Raw genomic sequence first — 11,023 nt, 5'->3', positions numbered from 1 at the left:
CCTATACTTTCTTTGCCTACTTGTTTAGAATAATGCCTGGCACACCTAGGTTCTTAATTTTGTTGTTTGATTGATTGTGAAATGAAACCTCACAGTTACATTCCTCTTGTTATTAATGATTTAGAGCATTGTTCATATGATCATTCACAGTTTACAATTCTTCCTTCGAGAATTTTTTGTTCACACTCTTTGACCTTATTCTTCTCTACTGGGAAATGACTTTTTTTTTTTTATAGATTTGTGTTAGCTGTTTACACATCTTGGATAGCAAACTGTAACAAAGATTTTTGCCTTGTCAATGACTTTCATTCTTATACTATATACATTAATTTTGTTTCTGCAAAAGCTTTTTAATTTCAGGTAATCATAATTATGTTTTATCTTTTGTAATTACTGATGAGGTCTAGAGGTGAGGGGTGCTGGAATCCCAAAATCACAACATGTGGGTCCTGCCTGAAAGAATTTGACCCAAGACTTCTTTCAGCCAAAAACAAGGTTTATTAAAGATCCTCCATATTAGCCAGTCTTATGGAATCTGAGCATATGTGATCTATTAGCTACATTGGAAAAATCTGAGCAGTGTCTAGATTATAAGAATCAGAGCACCTTAATGGAAATAAGATGGACCTTATATACAGAAAGACTGTGGGAAGGACCTAGGAGTGGCCAGTAAACTGGGATGAACAGAACTCCTGGAACCTGGACCTCTTGGCCAAGGGAGAATGGAGCCTAGCTAGGATTAAGGGAGGGAAATGGCCAGGTGCCATAGGGAGGTAAGACAAAGGAAGGCCAAGCTAGGTTAAGGATAAAAGAATTGGACGATTGGGTATAGCCACAATGAAAGGCCAGTTGATGGGATTATAGCCTCAGGTGAAAACCAGAGATTTGGCCATGTGGGAAAGTCCACGGAAAGTCCAGGGTTTTTCCTTTCTGGGGTCCAGATCCCAACCCCATCAATTACCTCTATCTCTTTTAATTAAAATGTGCCCTTTACCCATAGCTATGAAGGGTATATGATCTGCTTCTCTTCTAATTTTTTTTTATTAGTGTATGTTCCTTAATTTTCAGGACTGAGAGACATGATTATTTCTTTCTTATATCAAATAACCAATTATTTGGGAGATCCAGGGTTTTGTCACTTCCTATTTTCCTCATTCTCTACTAGGTCAAAACAACATCTGAAGGACATTGTTGATAATGAGAGCCTTTCTCCTCAATCTTGTTCAGACCCCACCCAAGTGAGGCATTCTTACCCATAGTGTTCTACTCAGGCTTGGGTGGGGGCATATCCTTTGTTTAGATTGCCCAGGGCTAAGGGTAGTCTGGGAGTAAAAATGACATAACCAAAGTCATGTTCCCCCAGCCCCTCATTAGAATAGATCTACCTTTCATTATAATATTCCTTCTCATTAATTATTAACCAATCATAGTTGATTGCTGCCTGTCAGGACCACCCAGTCTTCCAACAGCATATAAGCATCAAGAAGCCCCATGATCTGTCTTTGGCATTTGAGACTCCCATTGACCCCTTTTATTAATTATTCAATAGCAATAATTAATTATCCAGAAACAATGTCTCTCAAACCTTTTATACATCACAGGACATACATCCATTTTGGATTGATTGTGGAATATGGTATAAGTTGTGGTCTAATTTCTGCCAGACTGCTTTGCAGTTCTCTCAGCAGTAATTATCCAATAGAGTTCTATCCAATAGAGTTCTTTCCTAGGTAATTGATGTTAGGATACTTAAACACTAGGTTGCTGAGTTCAATTATTTCTGATTCTTCTTTAGTCTTTTCCATTGATCTTTTTCCATTTTTTAACCACTACAAAATTTGCCTGCTTTTTTTTAATTTTTAAGATATCCTTATGAGAAAGGGTTATATATGCATCCACAGTATTTTTGGTGAAAACATGAGAAGGAAACAAGTAGGCTTTCACAGATGATCTTTCTTTATAACAATTTTATTGATGACTTTTTTGGGCACACTTATAATCATTTCCTAATCACCCTTTTATAGGACCCACGATGAAACAATGAAAAACAAACACTTATACAGCATTAACACAGTGACCACATCTGACATTCACCACCTCTTTGCTGAGAAGAGAGAGGTATATTTCACTCTGTCTCATTTGATTTTTTTCCTGTTTTTGGAGCTGGTTGGTGTAATAGATAAGGTGCTGTTCCAGGAGTCAAGAAGACCTGAGTTCATGTCTGACCTCAGATATTGTGTGACCCTAAGCAAGTCATTTAGCTTCTGTCTGCCTCAGATTCTAAATCTGTAAAATGGGGATAATAATGACACTTACTTCCCAAGTTAGTTGTGAGGATTAAGACAGCATTTTTAAAGCACTTTGTAAAACTGAACACACTATATAAATGCTAGTTATTATCACTACCACCACCACCATCCTTATAAACTTTCAAGCTGAAATTTTGGAGTTTCCCTTTTTTAAATTTTATAATCTTCAGAACAATTGCATTACATGCTACAGGGAGGTCTTTATAGCCTAGCTGTCCCTTCCCAATCTAGACCCTCATCATACCACAGACTTGTAATTTGATTCATATAACCTCATAATGTAAGCTATAAAGATATTAATAAGATGTCTACAACAGTTTTGGTCACTTGAGTACATTAGTCATACAACAAGCATTTACTAAGCACATTGTATGTCTGGCACTACGCTAAGTGCATAAAAAGTAGAACCCATTTCCCCTTCTCTTACCTTCTTTTCAGCACAGTAGCTGTAATGCCTTGATTTCTGTAATGAATACTTTCTGGTCTGCAGTTTTAATTGTTGTGCCTGAATGTTTTAAGCTTTATCTACCAAGTCATAAAACTTTCAAACAAATTGGTTAGCAGCTAGACACAAGGGTATATAAAATGTTATAAAATTCAGGTTTTCTTTGTCATATCCTCCTACAACATTGTTGCTTCAATGTGCATAAAGAGAGTTCTATAGGTCAATTTCCCTAAGGTATCAACAGGCAGAAAATTGACAGTGAAATTATACACAAAAGTGTTGGGGATCTGTAAGGAAGTAGAGGGCCACAGGCTGTTCATGAGGTCTCACTGATGGGCGGAGGCCCCTCTCAGGTGCTGATCTCTGAGCAAAGGTCGCCTGGTTCGGTGCTCCATTGTAGCACTCTTTAACAATCTTTAACTCCCCTTGTTATTATATGGTCATTAGCAGTCTATTCTGGGATTGGAGTCAGATAAGTGCACAGGACCTGCATGCACTGTCCTTGAGCACAGCATGGGCTATACGTCATTGTAACTTGAGAAAGAGTTCCTGTTATTTTACTATATAAGTAAGTGCTTTGCTACAAATAAATGGAGTTGCTTCCGTCTTGTCTCCCGCCTCATCGATGTGCATTCGAGATAGAAGGTTAAGCTGGTCTTATCCCTTCAAAGTTAGTGTAGGATCCTGGCTCTAGTGGTGAGCTGAGTTAGTTGTGCACAACACAAAAGCTTTACCACTGCAAGAAGAAAAAGAAAAAAAATCAATGAGAGTCAATCAGGGAAAAATAAGATTTTTGTATAATAGTGAGGACTCAGATGAAATTAGAAAACATAAATTTTCAGTGGACCTAGGTAGAATAGTTATGGGACTTCTTCCAGGGGCATTCAGTAGCATAAAACAGCAAAGGAGGCAAATAGCAGAGCGTGGGGTTTGGTAAGGTTAGAGCAGAGACAAAGAAACGAAAAATCTTAAGAGTTGAGGATGGTGTGTAGTTGAACTGAACAAATACAGACTCAGAGTTTAGAAGAGGTCAGGGGGAGGGTGCAAGTGAGGAGAGAAAGAGGTATTTTTTTTAAATACTAGACACACAGGCTGTTTCCAGCTTTTTGTTATCGTGAACAATGTTGTTAGGAACATTCTTTTACAGGTCTTTTCCCCTCTTATTCTTCCTATTAATGACCTCCATGGGCTGTCCTCTCACAATGGAATTACTCAAAGACCATGAACAGATTTGTACTTTTTGTTATAGAATTTCAAATTGTTCCTCCCTACAAAATGCACCAATTTAGCATTCTATTATGAGTATAATCATGTACCTTTTCCCCTATAGTCCTACCAGCATCAAATATTATCCTTTTGAACTACATTTGCCTATAGATTGGGCCCAAGGAGGTGGTAACTTGGAGGTATTTTAATTTGTGGGTCCTGATGTGGAAAAATGTAGATGAGGAATAGTTTTTAACATGGTAGCTGCTAAATCTCATGTGATCCTAACTGTGGTATTTGAATGGTTTCTTTCTGGATGCTTAAAAGTATTTTCTCTTTGACCTGGGAGCTCTGGAATTTGGCTATAAGATTCCTGGGAGTTTTCATTTTGGGATTTCTTTCACTAGATGATTGGTAGATTCTTTTAAGTTCTCTACCCTCTGGTTCTAGGTTATCAGTGTAGAATGATGTCTAGGCTCTTTATATGATCATGGCTTTCATGGAGTCCAGTAATTCTTAAATTATCTCTTCTTGATCTATTTTCAAGGTCAGTTTTTCCAATAAAATAGTTCATATTTTCTTCTGTTTTGTTTTTCATCCTGTTGACTTTGTCTTATCGTTTCTTGATGTTTCACTTGCCCAATTCTATTTTTTAAGGAATTGTTTTCTTCAGTGAGCTTTTACTCCTCTTTTTTCACTTGGCCAGTTCTTTTTAAGGAGTTACTTTCATCAGCAAAGTTTTGTATCTCTTTTATCATTTGGCCAATTCTAATTTTAAAAGTTTTATTTTCTTCAATTTTTTCCTTTTTTAAAAAAACCAAACTGTTAATTGTCTTTTCATAATTTTCTCACATTAATAAATACATGATTTAGATATAAAGGCTGATACTGTAAGCAAACTAGGAGAGCAAGGAATAGTTTACCTGTCAGATTTATGGAGAAGGGAAGAATTTATGACCAAATGAGAGATAGAGAACATTGTAAAATACAAAATGGAAGATCGTGATTACATTAAATTGAAAAGTTTTTGCACAAAGCCAATGCTTTTTTCATTGTAAACTGGAGGTGTTTATTCTTTACACGGACCAAACCTCATCTTAGGATTTTTCTTCAGATCTGTGATTGTCCCAGAAGGAGGACTGCTCTGCCTCTGCTCTTATTTATTTTCACCATTCTGTTTGCCCTGAGGTGCTCTTTGTGGGAGAAAATCTTGAGAGCTTGGAATTTTCTGACCTACTCCACCATCATCCCAGAATTCTCCTGCTCATTTGATTTAAAAAACTTTTTTTAAGCTGTTCCAGGAATTCTTGTTGGGCTTGTGTCCAGTTCACCAGGTTGCTTTTTTAAAAATTTTTTTCCTTTGAGGCTTTGCTTGTAGCTGTTTTGTTTTCTTCTGATTTTGTGTCTTGATCTTTCCCGTCACTATAGTAACTTTTTATACTCAGGTTCTGCTTCTTTTTATTCTTCATTTGCTCCCCCTAGCCTGTTTCTTGATTTTGAACTTTATGCTAAAGTTGTGCATTTTTCCCAAGGGTGGGGGATTTAGTGGGTGAGTGAGTGGGTATGAATACTGTCTCAAGTTTCAGGTTTTTTAGTGCTACTGTTTTCAAAGCTAGTTCTGAGAATTTTGAAGTTATTGGTCCTTCCAAGGTAGTTTGATCCAGGGAGATATATGGTCACTGCTCTCCAGGTCTGTACTCTGGTCTTTACCCCAGGAAGGGTCCCTGATCCCTTGTGATCCAAAGTGCTCTTCCCTGCCCTGTAAATGTGACCTGGAAGTGAGTATAGGCAAAGAAGTTGCCAAACAGTGTCCTGTCCTAGCACAGGGGCTCCTTATCATCTCTTTCTAACCAGTTGCCTAATCCCCTTAGCATCTCTGACTTGAGAGCACACGGAGATGCTGCTGTTGCTATCACCCCATCCAGTCCCACAAGTGGTGTGCTATCACATGGGCTATGGGTCAGTCCCCATCCCAGATCTCTCCTTTTGAACTCTAAACTTGTCTTGGATTGGAAAAATGTACCCCCACCTGCTGTTGGCTCTGACGCTCCAGATTTTGATTTGAGACATTATTTTAAAATTGTTTTGGAGAGAATGTTGGGAGAACTTGCCTATAGTGCTTCCTCTACTCCACTATCTTGGCTCAGCCCCACTGCTAAGCTTAACCAAATACGTCTCCTTGCCTTATACTATTTTAATACTTTTTAGTTCACTGAACCAATCTATTTCCATTGTTGGGTCATAGTCTCCTGTATTTTGTTGTATGCATAGAATAAAATCCTCCTTGCATCCTTCCTCTCTGCAGAGACCCTCAAAGGCCACAGTTTGTTTGAGAAGCAACATGATGTAATGGAAATAGTGTGAGGCACAAGGGTAGGAAAGATTTAGGTTTGAATATAGCCCTTAGTAACTGCTAGCTTTGTGACCATGGGCAAATTCACTAAACCTCTCTAACTCCTTAATTTCCTTATGTGTAAAATGGGGACAAAGACAGTTGGATGTTTTTATTTTAATTTTTTTATTGTTTTTTTTTCTTTGCAATATGACTAATATGGAAATGTTTTGCATGACTACATGTGTATAATTTATATCAAATTGCTTGTCTTCTTAAGGAGGGGAAAGAGGAGGGAGAGGATTTGGAACTCAAGATTCTAAAAAATGAACATTAAGAGTTTTTGTTCACATGTAAATGAGAAGAAATAAAAATTAAATGTAAAAAAGGGTGTGTAGACCATTTCCATGAAAATATTTACAGAGTTAAGCAAGCAGGCACATGTATAGTTGCTGAAATCTTCTGTTGCCTTTTTTTTTCTTTTGAATGAAAGATTATCCGTGATCTTTTCCACTCTTAGAATCTTCCCCTCTGGGGTATCTTGGGAATTGATCCCTGAATCAATCCCTGATTTAAAATTTTGTTATTTCTAACATGGATTTTTTTTTCTATATTATTTTGGTCAGATTTTGTCAGTTTTCTTAGCTTTAAGGCTTAAATGTCTTTGCCATTTACTCACCTAGTATATTGAATCCTTTGGCAATCCACTCTTGATACCCTTTGGTGATTACATGAGCTTCCATGGATTCAGTCATCATTTCAATGCAGAAGATTCCCATATCTATCTATCCAATTTTTGTTATTCTCTTGAACTCAAGTTCCACATCACCAACTGCCTGCAGGACATCTTCATCTGAACATTTCACAGGCATCTCAAACTTTTGTTCAACATGGAATTATCTTTTCCCCCAAACCTATCCATCCTCCGAACTGATGTTTAGAGAATCACCATTTTTCCACTCACCTGGATTCAGAATATTGGCATCATTCTTCTCTTTTTACTCTCCCTCACCCCATTCGTCATCTACTTTCATGAAATTTCTCTTGGAGGAAACAGTCTGTGGAAGACAGTGGGGGAGAGGGTAATGAGGGGTGCAGAGTGAGAAGTAAGCTGACTCAGAAGGCTGTTGAGTCCTCTGAATATCAGTGAGTAAGTAAGACCCTCTCAATGCCTTCTTTCCCAAAGTCATTCTAATATTTTCCTAATTGGCCTCCTTGCTTTCATTCTCTCCTTTCAACAATCTATCTCCCACATAGCTTTCTAAAAAACAAAATCTTCCTAAATCTGTTGTTTTTTTTTTAAATTTTAAGCTTTTATTAAAGCTAAAGTCTTAACGATGTCTTTCCCCGCTTCAAGAATTTTGGTGGCTCCCTAACACCGCTAAGGCAAAAAGGTTGGCATTTAAAGTCATCACCTTTTTTCTCCAGTTTACCTTTCCAGCCTTATTTCACACTAATCCCTTTTATATGCCCTATAGTCTAGCCAGCTTTTACCTACTTGCTATTCCCTGAAAACCTGATTTCTCCAGTATGCCTGGAATGCACTCTGTCCTTATCACGTCTTAAAATCTTTAGCCCAATTGACATCACTTCTTAAGGGAGGCCTTTTCTGATTTGTGTCTCCTCTTTTCAGTTGTTAGTGCCCTTTCTTCAAATTATTTTATATTTACTTACGCTGTAGATCTAACTTATATAGATTTTAGCAAAGCTTTTGATAAAATATCTCATACTATTCTTTTGGAAAAGAAGGAGATATGGATTAAATGATATTACCATTACATGGATCAGAACTGGTTGAATGGGTAGACTCAAATAGTTATTAATGGCAGGTCTTCAATGGAGAACCTCATGGATCTATGAGTATATCTCATGTTTTGTAATATTTTTATCATTAATGGATAAAGGCACAGATGGTATGTTCATCAAATTTGCAGATGACACAAGATTGGGAGAAAGAGCTAACACAGTGGATGACAGCATCAGTATCCAAAAGGATCTTGACAGGGTAGAGCATTGAGCTGAACCTAATAGGATAATACTCAAAAGGGATAAATGTAGGCCAGCGCTTGGATATAAAAAAATTAACTTCACAGAGTGTAAGGATGATAAGGGAGATGGAGGGTGAGGGAGAGTTGTGAGATTTCAGCTGCTCTGAAAAATATGAGGGTTTCAATAGACTGTAAGTCTAATATTAGTCAGCAGGGTGATGTGCCAGCCAAAACAGCTAATATGATATTGGGCTGCATTAAGAGGGCTGTAGCTTCTAGGAATCCAGGGAGGTGAGAGTTGCATTGTGCTCTGCCCTCATCAAACCTCATCTAGAGCATTATGTTTAGTTCTCGACATACTGGTGTGAGGACATGGACAAGCTGGAAACAAGATGAAGGCAACCAGCATGGTGAAGGGCATTGAGTCCATGACATGACAATCACCTGAAGGATTTGGGCATGTTTATCCTGGCGAAAAAGACCTGGGGGGAAAGGATAACTTACTAAGTATGTGAAGAGCAGTCACGTAGAGGAGGGTCTCACACTTGTTAGCCCTAATGGACAGAACAAATAGCAATGGGTAGACGTTGCAGGGGAAAATTGAGACTTCATGACAGAGGAAACTTCTTAACAATTTGAGCTGCCCAAAAGTAGAGTGGGCTCACTTGTGGGCCTTCAAGCAGAGGATAGATGACTTTTGTGATATACTGTAATGGGAGATTTCTCTTTACACATGGGTTCAAACTAGATGAAGCTTAAGTCTCTTTGTAAGGGGACTGATTATCCTGCTGACTATGCCAAATGTGAGGGGGCAGATCTGTTTTGCCCTAATTATGTCAATTGTAGGGTGTGTACCCTTTGAGGGAATACTGAGATACCAAAGAAAGGGGCTTATATCAGTTTGGTTATTAACAGATATTATTAGGGCTGACTAGGGGAGCATACTCAAAATAGCTTAGTTGCCCTGGACAACAGCAGGACTATGTAACATTGTGGATGGCTGCACCAGCCACAGGCCAGGTCACATGTTACATAGAAATAGAACAAAGAAGGCATAGTGCCAGGATAGCCCAGGATCATGTGCAAGTCTTCCCATGGAGAGCTGGAGCTTCTCTTGCTTTGACATTTACTCAAGGTAGTTTACATTTTCTGTGCCATCACAGGCGTCACGTTGTCATTCTGGCCTATCACTGTACACACTTCCAACTCTCAAATTCAACTGTGTCCACCACCCACAGTGCTGACCCACTCTATGACGTACAAGTAAGTGTGAGGCTTCTGTGCAGAAGCTAAAAGCTTTGAAAAAATTATTTGGATCAAAAAGTCCACCCCATGACAAAGCATAGGTTTTTCGTTTGGGGGGATTTTTAAAGTCAAAGCCATGAAGATGGGAACACTTCTCTGATTTAAATCTTTTGGAGGCAGGTGGAAAGAGTGCAGGAGAACCCTTGGTTCAAATCCCAGCTCTGCCATTTACTATCTGTATTAACCTTATGCAAGTCACTTAGGGCTACTGAATCTGTTCCCACATTTAGAATATGGGGGTAATATTTGTCATAACTTGCAGGGTTGTTGTGAGGAAAGTACTTTTTAAACTTATTAAAGAAGCTGTCACTTAAAGGGAAGCCATTGCAAAATAAGATAATCTTTTCCCAGAGAACCTTAAAAACACATTTATTTACCATTAAGATGAAATTCCTCTTCTAAAGACTCAACATCTTATAGAAGTGCCCAAGACTCCTGAAGGCCCAGGAATTAGACTATGTCCCTGTTGTCTGATGACCAGCCTAGATATGTGTGCAGAGCTCGCTCACCACTAGGTGGGCAACCAGGTGACTTTCCCAACACTCCAAACAAATACAGAATACTCTTCAATCTTGTATGGCTCCTTTCTGTTTCGACAGTGGCAGGAAGCAGGGAGGAAAGAGTGGGCCTAAGAATCACAATTCTTAGCCCCTCGACAATTTAGCCACGAGGAGTTAATGTGCCACTTTTCTCTGACAACTGTTTGTACTACCAGACAAAAGCACTGAACCATATTCCTTAGTTATTTTGTCATTTTAACAGTCCACCAAGCATAAAGGCATTACTGATAAATGGAAGGCTCACAGGTTCTCAGAAGTAAATGAAATTAGTTTTAGAATGTGTAGCTCCACCAACAGTTCTATTAGTGTGTCAGTGTTAATGACACTTGGTGATTTTGATTCAAAAGTGTGCTCAGGACAGTGAAAACTTGGAAGATTAGGTTCAAGATTAAAGAATGAAAAAAGCTGAAAGACTTGGGTAATCAGTGGTACCAGGATTCAGACTAAAGTCTGCCGACTCAAAATACATTGCTCTTTACAGTCAACCATACACAAACGTCCATCCATCTGTGATCCCTCAGATACTTTTGCCCCTCCCATCTTCCTGGATCACCTTGCAGATCTCTAATTATGCAGCTGCTCCAGGTTCCAAGTACTTATTCCTTTGTTATGCGTACATGACATTCACTTTGAACTTGGCACCTGATCCTGAGAGATAATTTTAATTGAGACATCATATAGATTAAAGTCTTAAAGAGTATTTGATGATTATAATTTTACTCTTCATTGGAATACTGCATTAAGAAAAATTGAAGTCTATTTTAAAAAATTTATCAAGGAAAGTTTTCAAACATAGTTCTAAGTAGTAATTTCCAAACCATCATCACCCCAAAACGCAGTCATACCCCCAAGAGCAGATTTTTAAAGTTGTAAGGATT

Source organism: Phascolarctos cinereus, unplaced genomic scaffold, assembly GCF_003287225.1.
Source record: "Phascolarctos cinereus isolate Bilbo 61053 unplaced genomic scaffold, phaCin_HiC Scaffold_5;HRSCAF=322, whole genome shotgun sequence".
Lineage (NCBI taxonomy): Eukaryota > Metazoa > Chordata > Mammalia > Diprotodontia > Phascolarctidae > Phascolarctos > Phascolarctos cinereus.
Note: the sequence above shows the minus strand (reverse complement) of the source record.